Here is a 12,593-nt window from a genome sequence, read left to right as displayed (position 1 = left end):
AGAAAGATTTGCAGTGTACTAGGGCTGTCAATATTGAATATTTAAAAAAATTGATTATCCCATAGATTATTCCATTGAATGCTCGAATAAAAGGATTTTTCCCAAAATAAAACAGGTGTTTGTAAACTCTTATTCTAATTAAATACAAAAGATAGATGATCAGTGGTTTCGTCCAGTAAAGCAGGTCATTTAGGCGGGTTATTTGGTCCCCGTCCACACGAAAGCCAGTTTCAATGTATCCTCACAAGTTTCTTACCGTTTAGGCCGTTCGTCCACACGATGGCACAATTTCGGAGCTTAAAACCGATCATTTTTTTTAAACCGGGCTCCAGAGTGGAAAGATTTCAAAACGCGCCCTGTACGTGTACGTCTGGACACCATATGCAGGATACTCCTCAAGTGATGACGTAATGGCCGCACCCCGATGACGACGCATTGTCGCAGATTGATGACGTATGCGGCAATTCTCGCGTGACTGCGCGCGAACCGTCAGTCTGTCAACAACAATGGCGGACAGCCGTGTCGTAGTCGTTTTGCGCAAAATATTTTGCTTCTTTATTTTAAGAAGCGGTGTTGTACTTGAATCACCGGCCATTGTCACTTCTCCTGTGTTTTTCTTTTTCATGTTGTTTTGATACATGCAAAGCCATGTTTGTCTTCTTTGCTGATTCTTCTTCTACGCTTTCCGTTAACTCCCTGTGGCTGCGCTACAGCGCCACTCCAGACTTGGCATATACATTACAGCCGTTAAACGTCCTCAGCGTCTTCTTTTGGACACACGCAAGTCTTGAAATGCTTTTGTGTGTACGAGATTTGTTTGAGGAATGAAGCCGGTTTGTTTCCGTCTGGACGGGGCCTTAGTGAGGGTCAGCAGTTTGAATCCCGGCTCCGACTGTTCGCTGTAAGTGGAAATTTGGTTAAGTGAACCTTGAATTACCTCCAGGTTGGTATTGTTGAAGAGAAACTGTTAAAAATTGCGTTACCCGGTTAAAGAAAAAATAAAGTGAAAAATAAAAGTCTACCGTACTTCCATGGAGTAATACAGAAATCTGTGAATATTTACTGTTTAGAGCAGAGGTGGGCAATCTCGGTCCTCGAGGGCCGGAGTCCTGCAGGTTTTGGAGGTTTCTCAATTCCAACACAAGCTGATTCCAATCAACAGGATTGTTATCAGGCTTATGCAGAGCTTGCTGATGAGCTAATCATATATCAGCTGTGTTGGAGAAGGGCAACATGCAAAACCTGCAGGACTCCGGCCCTCGATGCCCACCTCTGGTTTAGAGTATATATGCCAAGATCCGGTCCTCGAGTCCTTCATGTTTTTGAGGTTTCTCTACTCCAACATACCTGATTCAATGATCAGGATAATGATCAGGCTCCTGCAGAGCTGGCCAATGAGCTTGAATATGAATCAGCTGTGTTGAACGTGGGAAACCTAAAAAATATGCAGGACTCAGGCCCCGAGGACCGGACTTTGACACCACTGGACTTTAGAGGCTGAAATCAGAGGCCATGAACATTAAGTTAAACAGTGGCTCTAAAAGATTAATTGATTGAAAACAGTTCTCCATTAATTTGATGATCGATTAGTTATTTACTGCTCAATTAATTGTGGCACCTCTAGATTGTACCAAACGAACAAAATGTGCATATTTCCAAAATACATCAACTTATAGTGAACATATTTAAATGTATGTAAATGTGTTGCATCGGCTACTGGCATTGAATATTTTGTTTTGTTTTCTTTTTCCTTTATTTTCACAAAAAATCATTTTAGGAATAATACTTAATAGTTTTAAAGTGTAAATATAAGCTTATCTCTGTTATTAAGACATACAAACGATAAAACATTCATTCTTAACTTTAAAATTGAAGGGCTATTTAAAAAGGTGATCTACGTTTTTAATGAGTTTAGAGTTTACACAGAGGTAAGGATTTAGTAAGTACATTTTTCCCACCAGCACAGATTTAGAATATATGATCTTTTATTATTGCCACCTCTTATATTTTCCCTAACACTGGCCAAAAGAGTGTCTCGGGAGGACTTGCAGACAATGGGAAGATGTCACTGAAGGAAAGAGCAGATAAGGGAGTCATAATTTCCATCTAATCTCTTTTACAATGTTCAGTGCTCAGTGCCAAGGTTCCCATGAAGTCTTTATTACAGTGGTACTTTGTTGCTTCCCTGCCTATAAATTGTATATCTATCTTCTATTAGATATTATTATTATTATTATTACAAATATTATTATTATCATTATTATTTTGGGGCCTCGCCCCACTTTGTTTTTGATCAAATGTGTCACTCGCCTTAGCCTCATTACCAAGTTCATCTTTTTTCTTCATCTTAGCTTTACACCAGTTGAGCCTTCGCCTTCACTAACAAACAAACTGAGACACTCCCTGTTGCTTTCTAACACAAACACACACAGGATGAGTTGTGCATGACTTTTGATATATTATTTTCACACATACAAGCACAGCGTGGTGATTGGTGAATTAAAAACAATATGGCATCCATGCGATTGCGCACCACGCAAATACATTACATTTCCACATTCATTCCTTCATTTCTACCCTGTTAAATCAACAAACAGGACACTTTACCACGTACCAGTAGAGCGACCAAGGGTGTTTCAGTGTTGTTTGGAGCATACGTTAACAATTCCGAGCTTATATCGCGTATCAAGTCAAAATGGTGGTCAACTCGGTGGAATGACGCTCTCCGTTCATTGAAAAGCATAGGACTTTGGATCATTGTAATTTGATTTATGAGCATTATTTTGATGTCGTTTGACTACTATAACAATCAGTCTGGTTTGTCACAGGCAAAAGCTATACAACCCGCCGTCTGTTTTCCTCGTATAAAGGAAGCATTTGCATTACATTGGGGAAATATCAGAAATGCCCGGATGCTTCGGAATTGTCAATACGCTTTCACCGGTGACGAGAAGCTGTAGTCGATGCAATGACGTACGATCCCGGAAGCCCAAATAAGGGTGTAATTTATGGGCACATCAGAGGTCAGGTGACTGAAAGTTGGTGCTTCATGAAATGTGGAATACATAAGTGAAATATTTATACAGTATATATACAGTATCTACTAAAAGGGTTCTTTTAGTGTAAAAAAAAATCAAAATCGAGATATTCATATATTCATTTATATTGAATTCTGCACTTAATTCCCTTTAAAATGATATGCAATACATGGAAGTACCTCAAAAAATGGACAAAGTTACAGCAATTTTAGTGTTGGCAGGTTGAAATCCCTAGTTTTGAGGAAAAACGGGTTTAAAGTTTTGGTCCTTGCATCTTTCAAATGTCCATAGCAACTAGTCTTGCAGGAAAAATATATTGGCCCCAAATTTTCAGGAACTGATAGGACATCATCCGAGATGTGAAACCTTTAAAAGTTTGACTTCGCAACCGGTGAAATCAGCCTCAACTTTGAAGATCACATTAAGCTTAAAATGAATCTTTTGAGGCATCAGCCAAAGTTTGGTTATTTTATTGTTGTTCCTTGTGGTATTTGCGTTTTTAAATGAGGTCATATTACCACACTGAGAAATTTGACTTAATAATTTTGTGTGAATTAAAAGATTATTTGCCATTGGTGTGGTCTGGTACGGTAAATGTATCGATAACTTGAGATGTTACAGTATATCTCAAACGCTTTTGGTCACATAAAGAAAATGAAAATGTTATGATGGTTTGGTATTTGTTCACAAATACTACAAGAATACATCTGGTACTGCTTCCGCTGATACATCCGCAACCGACCTTTTATGTTTCGGACCAATCAGGCGTTGTTTAGGGCGGCACATACAGCTGTGAGGAAACCAGGAAGCCCAGACGCCGGGGGAAACAAACAAATCTAACATAGACAAATGGACGCTCCTATTAATTCTGTTCTCACAGAATTAATGTTTAATGTTGAACAGCGAGAGGCGCTCCGTGCATTTTTGTCTGGTAAAGATAAGCTGCTTTTTTTTTTTTAAGACGAGACCAACGACGACATTTTCATCCGTTGCCTTGATTTGACAAAACAAACGTGCTCAAGATGCCGCATCGTCCAATCAGCTTGAAGTATTGTACAAGTTCCAGCTTGGTAATGTGAAGAACTCCCTTGAGTGAATCACAATTATCAATATATATATATATATATATATATATATATATATATATATATACTGTACATATAAAAAAATATATATATATATATATATATATAAAAATATATATATATATATATATAAAAATATATATATATATATATATATATATAAAGCTTTTACCTTTTTACTAATTGTCAGACCATGAATCTCAAGCCAGAAAAATAAAGACAAAAATCTATTTCCCAGATTATGACAGACAGTTGTTTCTACAAAGCAAGTAAGGCTTGGTTCAGTTTAGTTTAGCGTGCAAGTTTCCAACTTTAATGTTTAAACGGCAGACGGCAGGGAAAACCTAATACATGAAGATGCTAATTGCCAATAATTTTTCCCATTTGTATTAATCAGCCATGCTTGTCTACTTCTAGGCTGGGAAGGAAAACTTTAATGTTCTCCACCCATTTCCACAAAACAACTATTGATAATGCATCTACCACTTTGCATTACCCCGCGAACCATTTGAGTCAAGTTACAGTAAATGCAAACTTGAAGAAAAACATCTCGGGCACTCAGTTGCGTACTAATGGAACAGTTAATAACATCAAGGATATGAAAATCGGTCAAATAACTCCATTGTAACAGGAAAGAACTCCTCACAAGGGAGGACTCTCTCCCTCTCTTTCTCTTTCTCATTTCAGGCACTTGCTTGCTCACTCACCCGCTCTTTTTTTTTTCATTATTCTTTCTTACATTATTGATTGGTGGTTCAGAAAACCTCTCATATCCCCCCATGAGTTGCCCTGCCCAAGCTGAGTGTGTCTGCATTTGTAGAGGAGCCTCTGCTTTAGCCAAGTGGGACTTGGGGACCTACTTTACTACATTGACATCGGTGCTTGCCGTGTTCATAAACGGTGACCCTGTTGTCTGGGCGACAGCCATTATATTGTCACGAAAGCACTCAGGCTAATGGTAGTGGAGCCATATTAATGATAATGCTCTGTTGCCCACCCATATTTTTTTTTTTACATCTTTTCTTAGAAATACACACAGAAATGCATACTGCATGACTAATGGGCCCCCATAACAAATTGCATCTTCCTTGCTCAGACGCCAGCCATAAATCGATGATATTTTACCTGGCCTGCTTTGTTTCGCTCCTTGTGGCCACAATCAGACAATTATGCAGAGTCACTGTGGCTGTGTTTACCTGAGTCATTTAGTCTGTTAATTAAAGTTTTATTGAGGACATTTATTGTCCTTTAGCCATTTTTTTTTAATGGGAATGCGAACACGAACACACACATTCATGAACACATACAAAAGATTGAAATCATCATTAGTCAAACCATGGTAGACTCTCAGCGGCTTGAGATTAAGGACTTCTAAAAGGCTAACCACAGAAAATATCTTCTGTGGTATCTAATGGTAACATTTTGTGTGCACATATACATCTGTGGTATTACAGTAGCCTAATGGATAAGGCAGCAGCCTCTGGAGCTGGGAAGTGTCCGTTCAAGGACAATGTTTTCAAAGACAACTCTAAAAAAGTTTAAATTATGGAAGTCGCTTGGGGAAGATGAACGATTACTGCCTAGATCATTGTCAAAGGGGATCGTTATTAACTGATGTTGGGGAAAAAAATGTGGCTGCTCGTTTTTCAACAGAGGACTTAAAAGTGTAAACTTCTGAGTTATTATCGGCGGTATTTTTTGTGCATAATGTTTTCAGTTGTTCTTACAGCTCTATGTGCATAGAGCAGGTTTGGTTTGAAAATTACAAAGGCAAAATTTCACGTGATTTTACATTTTGACCCATGAGGAATAAGCGGTTTGGAAAATGGATAAATAGATGTAATTGTGAAGAATTAAAAGATTGTTATATCTCTTCCTATCATGATGCTTCTTATATATATATACTGTACATGAGTTTTACTTTTCAAATGAATGGGTGGTGCAGCGTTACTTATTTTGATGGAAGAAAATATTATTTTAAATATGACTTTAAAAAAAATTTTAAAGAACCAACAGCCTCATCAGGTATTACTCAGGCTGGCCTTAACGACACACTCTAGTAATGCATACATAAAAGAGTCCTTCCGATCCATCTCTTCTCTCTCTTCCTTTTCCTTGATGGCACTTTACACCAGATGTCTTTTTAAAGCAACGGCTTGCTCATTTTTTGCCCCTACAACATGTCCCCCTCTCACCATCGTTTTCTCTCGACTGAAGGACGACAGAGGTCAGAGAGATGTGTGCTAACCTGCGGGAAGAATCTGCTCTCTAACAAGGGAGCATGAAAGAATATCATCTTAAAGTCCCGTACATTGTGATATTGTGGAAACTGACACCCGAAAATTGAACTATCAGGAAAAAATTAAGATCTTACTGTAGTAAATATATATATTTTTAAATATATTTGATAGGAATAGTAGGGTCAAACTGAAAACAAAACTGTAATATTCTGAGAGTAAAGTCTTAACTTCATGGTGTGAACATCAAATTCCCACAGGAACATAACACAACAGTTCGAGACCATTAACCTTTGCAGACCTGCAACATAATAATAATGGTGACGGTGTAATATCATTAAATATTTATTTAAAACACTTCTGGTAAGATGATGGAACAAACCCAACAAAAGAGTTCATGACAGTACGTGTAGTTCTTTCAAACACAAACATAACCAAACTTGGATACGTTTTTGGTAGTCCTCATTCACGTCTTTTCACCTAATATTGTGACTAAAAATAACGACTTTATTCTAATGCCCTAATGACTTAAAAACAATATTAATACTGCATATGATTTTTTTTGCCATCATATAATGTTTTCCTGTTTGTGGTATACAATATCTTGTGTCAGTAAAGTCATGTGTCGTTACTACTGTAGAATGTTGACAAAGTAATGGTTGTATAGTGCTTACATCTGTGCAAAAATTTCAGTCAAATCTAATTTGAACAAGCCGTTTTTTTTTAACTGGGTCAAAGATGGACCATAAACACTAGCCTACTGCACAAACATATACAGTAAGCAGCAGTACAACTGAGGTTGACATTGTTTTTCACAAAAGTGTGCATATGCAGGTAAAAGCTACATTAACAATGAACTGACTCTATTTTGGCTACCATACATAATTACATGTTAAACTAGAAATGATTATAGAGACCACATGTTCAAAATGCTAGGGCAACAAGACCACTTTGAATAACACGGTCAACAACATCGTGTGTATGAGAATTAACACAATTCATCTGCCGATGATCCAAATAAAACTTTGGCCTTCATTTCTACGATGCAAGGGTTGAAATAAGCAGTTTCGCGTCGCAGTTTGTGAGGCAAAATTAGCATTTTGTGCCTCATCAAAACATAACGAATAGCAAAACTGAGAATCAACCACCCAAAAAAAGATTCATCAACTACCTACTGGAGGTACTACTTACGCCGCACCAGCTAGATAAGTGGTTCTCAACCCTGGTCCTGGGTAACCTCTATCCAGCCTGTTTTCCATGTCTCCCTCAGCCAACACAGGTGAGGATCATTATCAGCCCTACCATGTCATGTTTTTTTGGAATGTGGGAGGAAACCGGAGTATGCAGGTATGGGAAGGACATGCAAACTTTATTAATTATTTAATACAAAATTAAAAGAAAACTTTATATTCTCTATAACTCATTATATTGTCATATCGCAATTGTTTAATAAAATCCTTGCAAAAAATTGCTCCTCACAATTCTCTCTCAAATGAAGTAAAAAAAAAAAAAAAAAAGCATTGTGATGGGATACAATATCTTTCTTACAGTTTTGAGTGTATACTCACACAAACAGCATATCCGGAAGAAAATATGCTTGCCTGTTTTTTTTTGCCGTTCTTTAAGTTTGACGGAAAGTCAGCAGAACATATTTTAAGGCATATTTTAAATAGCGTCAGCCTTCCATATTGCTCTCGAGACCCGATGTTCCTCTTGGGTTTGCCAGGCCTTACAAACCTGTCAAGCCGTGAGAAGGCCTGGGAAATAGCAAGATTACACACTGAGGTTTCCAAATGGTCCCTGGTGTTTTTACTCATTGCCTCTTCACTGCAAGTGCGCACTACAGAGTCACTGCATTCTCCCATGAGCTGTTAGTCATCTGGCTATATTTCTTGCATGAAGTGCCTGTATTTTCTTACCTTCTTGCTTAATGCTCAAATAGTAAGACATAAGAACTGGATACACATTTGCTCTGCAAGTGCACCATATTACCAAAATAATACAGTATGACTCATTGCAGTGCATGTGTCTTACTTTTTGTATTATGGCTTCGCACTACCCAATAGGATTGTTTAGGTATACAGTAAACCCTTATAAGATAAAGGCACTTACTTCTTAGGGTGCTTTACTTTTTTTTATTGCAAACCTTCCCACTGCAAAAACTGAAATCTTAACTCTTTGACTGCCAAAAACGTTAAATAACGTTTAGTAAAATCTATGGAGGAGTGCCAAAGACGTTAAAAGACGTTTTTTTCCAAAACAGAGGTGAAACTAACCATTTTCTATTGTTGATTACTGAAAAACGGAATAAGGTAGAAACAAACTTGTTTTTCTGATGAAAGATGAGAGTCCAATCTTTCATTTGGTAGTATGTGTGTTTCCATAGTCCAAACACATAATTTTCTGTGGACCTTGAAAGATCAGCCAAAAATGCTTAAATCGGCTGGCACCCACGGCATCCCTTTTCTGAAAACGTCTGGCAGTCAAAGAGTTAAGTAAGATATAATTTCTTAAATCGAACCTAATTTTGCTGATTTTGCTTTGACAAGTTATTTTTTTACTTCAAATGAAATTGCCAGACAAGATCATTCCGCTCATTTCAAGATACTTATTACTTATTTATCTTATTTGATCAAGCAGTCTTTGCATTGAGTTAACAGCCAGTTTTAAGTATTGTGAGGCTTAAAACAAGCATTTTCTACATTTTACAATGACAATTAACCAACATCAAAGGCAAGTATGAAAACAATCAGACAAAAGTGCAATATAGCTTAAGTGGTTCCTACCCCGGCAACTACCAGCTCAGTGGTCTAGTGGTAAAGTTCCTACCCTCAGACTTTGAGTTTGTAAGTTTGATCCCTGCCTGGGTCATACCAAAGACAATGAAAATTGGACCCTGTTACCTCCCTGCTTGACACTCAGGCAATGTTATCCAAGCGTTTAAAAAAAAAACTGTCTATTTTAAGAAAATAGTTCTATTTGTTACAGCTTGAAAAAATATACAATACTTGGTTTTACTGTAAAAAATACAATTTTCAAGACCGCTGTGGTTAATATGGGCCTGGTATTATTTTCTTATTTTTCAAAATCCTTCAGTTCAATTTAAGTAACGTTTTCTTGTTCTGTTGGCAGATAATTTTGCTTATTTGAAGTAATAATTTTCTTATTTTACTATATTTTTTTCTTAAATTTTCTACTGTCCTTTTTGTAGTGTTGATTTCATCCTAGATGATTCTCACTCACCTGGTGCATATCAGTGGAGGGCACTCGAGCGTGACCATTTCTCTAAGCAGCTTCAAGTGGCCTCCAGGCATGAAATCAATGTGTGCTCTGTGACATAAAAAAATAAATAAACAATTACCATGAGGAATACATAAGGAGCATATAGAGTGACTTTCATTGGTGCACAGACTTCTGAAGGACACGGTTGAGGTCTTAACATCCTCAATTTATGATGTGTTGTCACATGTAGGCTAGCGTTATCAAAATTGTTCATTGATAAACCAAACCAAAATCTGTCAATCGATGAAGCTAGAACTGTGAGTTGTTAAAATGCAAAGGATCTCAAATGTTGCCTTTCAGGTACAAAGTCAAGATTTTGTAAGGCCCATATGACCCCCATAGGATCGGTCTTCAAATCATCAATACTTGCCTCTCAATCTGAAAAATGGCAGGAAGAAAAATGGAGCAGCAATAAGAGTAGGAGAAGATGGGAGGAAGTAGAAAGTGTATACAGACCCACCATGGCAGGTGAATATGAATAAGGAAAAGGATTGTGATATGAGAGACGAGGAAGCGGTGAAAAGGAGTGACTTGTCATGAAGAAGACATTTCGAGAGGGAACGTGGGGTTGGAATGTTGGCAAGAAAGGTTGCAGGGGTGGGGGGGGGGGAGAAAATGACACACATTTGGCAGGCGAAGAAGGTGGTGGTGGTGGTGGAGGAGGACATGGTGGAATGAAAAGGAATGGGGACACACTGAGAAGGGGATAAGAGGCAATATCTCATCAGTGGGGGGGGAGAGGATGACAAGAATGTAACCAAAAAAGGTGCAGATGGGAGGCAGGGAGAGATTAGCTGGAAGGTGACGGGAAAGTGGGGGAGGGGAATGAGAGAGGTCAAAATGAAGCAATGGGACAGGGAAGGCAATTGATCAGTCCATGGGGGAAGGAAAGCGCACAAGATGTAGCATTAGCACAAGCCATTGTAATTGATTGACTTGTAATTGATTTGAAAAAGCGAAATACATGCTTTAGTTTTCAGCTAGTTTGAGAAAAAAAAGATTGTTTGGACAAAAATGTTTGATTTGGAGATTTCTCTATAAATAGCCTCCTTGACCTTTCTATTTTAATTTCTCAGCAGCACAAATGTTAAAATAAGCAATGATTAGAACAAGCGCATCTTCAGCCAACGTGTTTTTAGCCGACTTTAGCTACCAGCATGTCTACCACAAAATAACCCCGAGTTCCTCGCCTCTAACGTCATTTTACAAATGATTTGTTTAAATGGACATGTCAACCAAAACGAGTCGAAATACACCGTAATATGACTTTACAGCACAAAGTGAACAGAATGACACGCGTCATAACAATGGCATCCTACTGTGTAGCAGAAGCGAATGTTGTCAGTGTTTCGAATACCGCGGCAAATGTTTGTAATCCAAACAGAGATCCGAGATCTCCTTCTTTAATGAGTCTATTTCTACTTTTAATTCAAATTAATTCTGGGTGAAACTCTTACGAGCAACCAAGCAGTTCACACCAAAGCAGAATGACAGCGAGTCGGGATGAGTGTAATTAAAAGTTGTGAAATATGACAATACCTTGTGTGTAATGTATTGCAAATAATATAATATGTTGATCACTCCTCAATGTCGTCAAGTTCATGAGACGTCTATGAAAGATGACACACCATTTCAACGTCGCGTCACAAATGAACCTGCCTGAGTCGCAGAATATCAGCAAAAATGTTCACTTTATGTTCAATCTTTTAATTCAGACAAAATTATTCAATCCAATTTCTCACTGCGGGAATATGACTTAATTTAATAAACAAGACGATAGCCTACAACAAGGAGCAACAATAAAATAACCAAACTTTGGCTGATCCCTCAGAAGAAGAATTGTAATGAATTTGTGATCTTCAAAGTTGAGGCTGATTTCATCTGTTGAGAGGTCAAACTTCCCAAAACAAAGAGTTCAAATCTCAGACGATGGCCTTACCTGCTAAGAAAATTGACTATCCAGTGATTTATTAATTCTTTTAACAGTTCCTGAACAATTGGGGTCAATATCTTTTTCCAAAGGTACTGGTTGCTATGGACATTTGAAAGATGCAAGGACCAAAACTTTAAACCCGTTTTTCTCAAAACTAGGAATTTTAACCTGCAAACATTAAAATTGCTGTAACTTTGTCAATTTTGAGTTATGTCCATGTATTATATATATCATTAAGTGAAGTATTCAGATATTTGAATCTCCGAATTTTTATTTTTCGACATGTGAGGGTCATTTTTCTACATACATATATTTTTGGGAATATTCCACGTTGCAAAACCGACGCTATCGTAGTATTGCTAGCACTGCTATTTTGTTAAAGCGGGGCAGCGCTATTATGAACAGCCATGTTTGAGAAGGGTGCCCACCCCTAGTGAGAAAGGGGTGTGGCTTTGGTTAGAGACTTGTGACGTTCATTCATATTATGCTAATAGTTTTAAGACTGAAAACTCCTTGTTTCATTTTTGGTATGATTTCCAACTAAAGTACCTGATAACATTTGAATGAAAAAGCTCAGAAATATACGATGAGATGTAAAAACACGCTTTTTATTCAGAGACTAATGGCTGCCAATTGACTATGCCTCAGTGAATATAAGAAAAGTCTTGCCACAGCATTTTAAATAGTAAGCCACATGGGAATAAATGTGGAATTTCTTCATATCATCTGCTAATCTGACATTTTAACTTCTAGCCTTGTTTATTGTGACGTGACAAGCCAGAACAGTGTGTTGGTTTGACTGATTTCCATATATGGTCATCATGGGGCTTCTTTACCAGTATAGACTACTGGAGATGGCGTCATCTCCTTACATGGGGCAATTTGTTTATTTTTAACTTGATGCTCATGCGTGATATTACAGAGTAACTCCACTGCACACATTTTCCCCAAATGAGCACTTCAGTAATTGTGTCTTATTCCAGAAACATGGACAGAAAGTCTGCCTCACAGTCAAGGG

Source organism: Vanacampus margaritifer, chromosome 2 (genome assembly GCF_051991255.1).
Source record: "Vanacampus margaritifer isolate UIUO_Vmar chromosome 2, RoL_Vmar_1.0, whole genome shotgun sequence".
Classification (NCBI taxonomy): Eukaryota; Metazoa; Chordata; class Actinopteri; order Syngnathiformes; family Syngnathidae; genus Vanacampus; species Vanacampus margaritifer.
Note: the sequence above shows the minus strand (reverse complement) of the source record.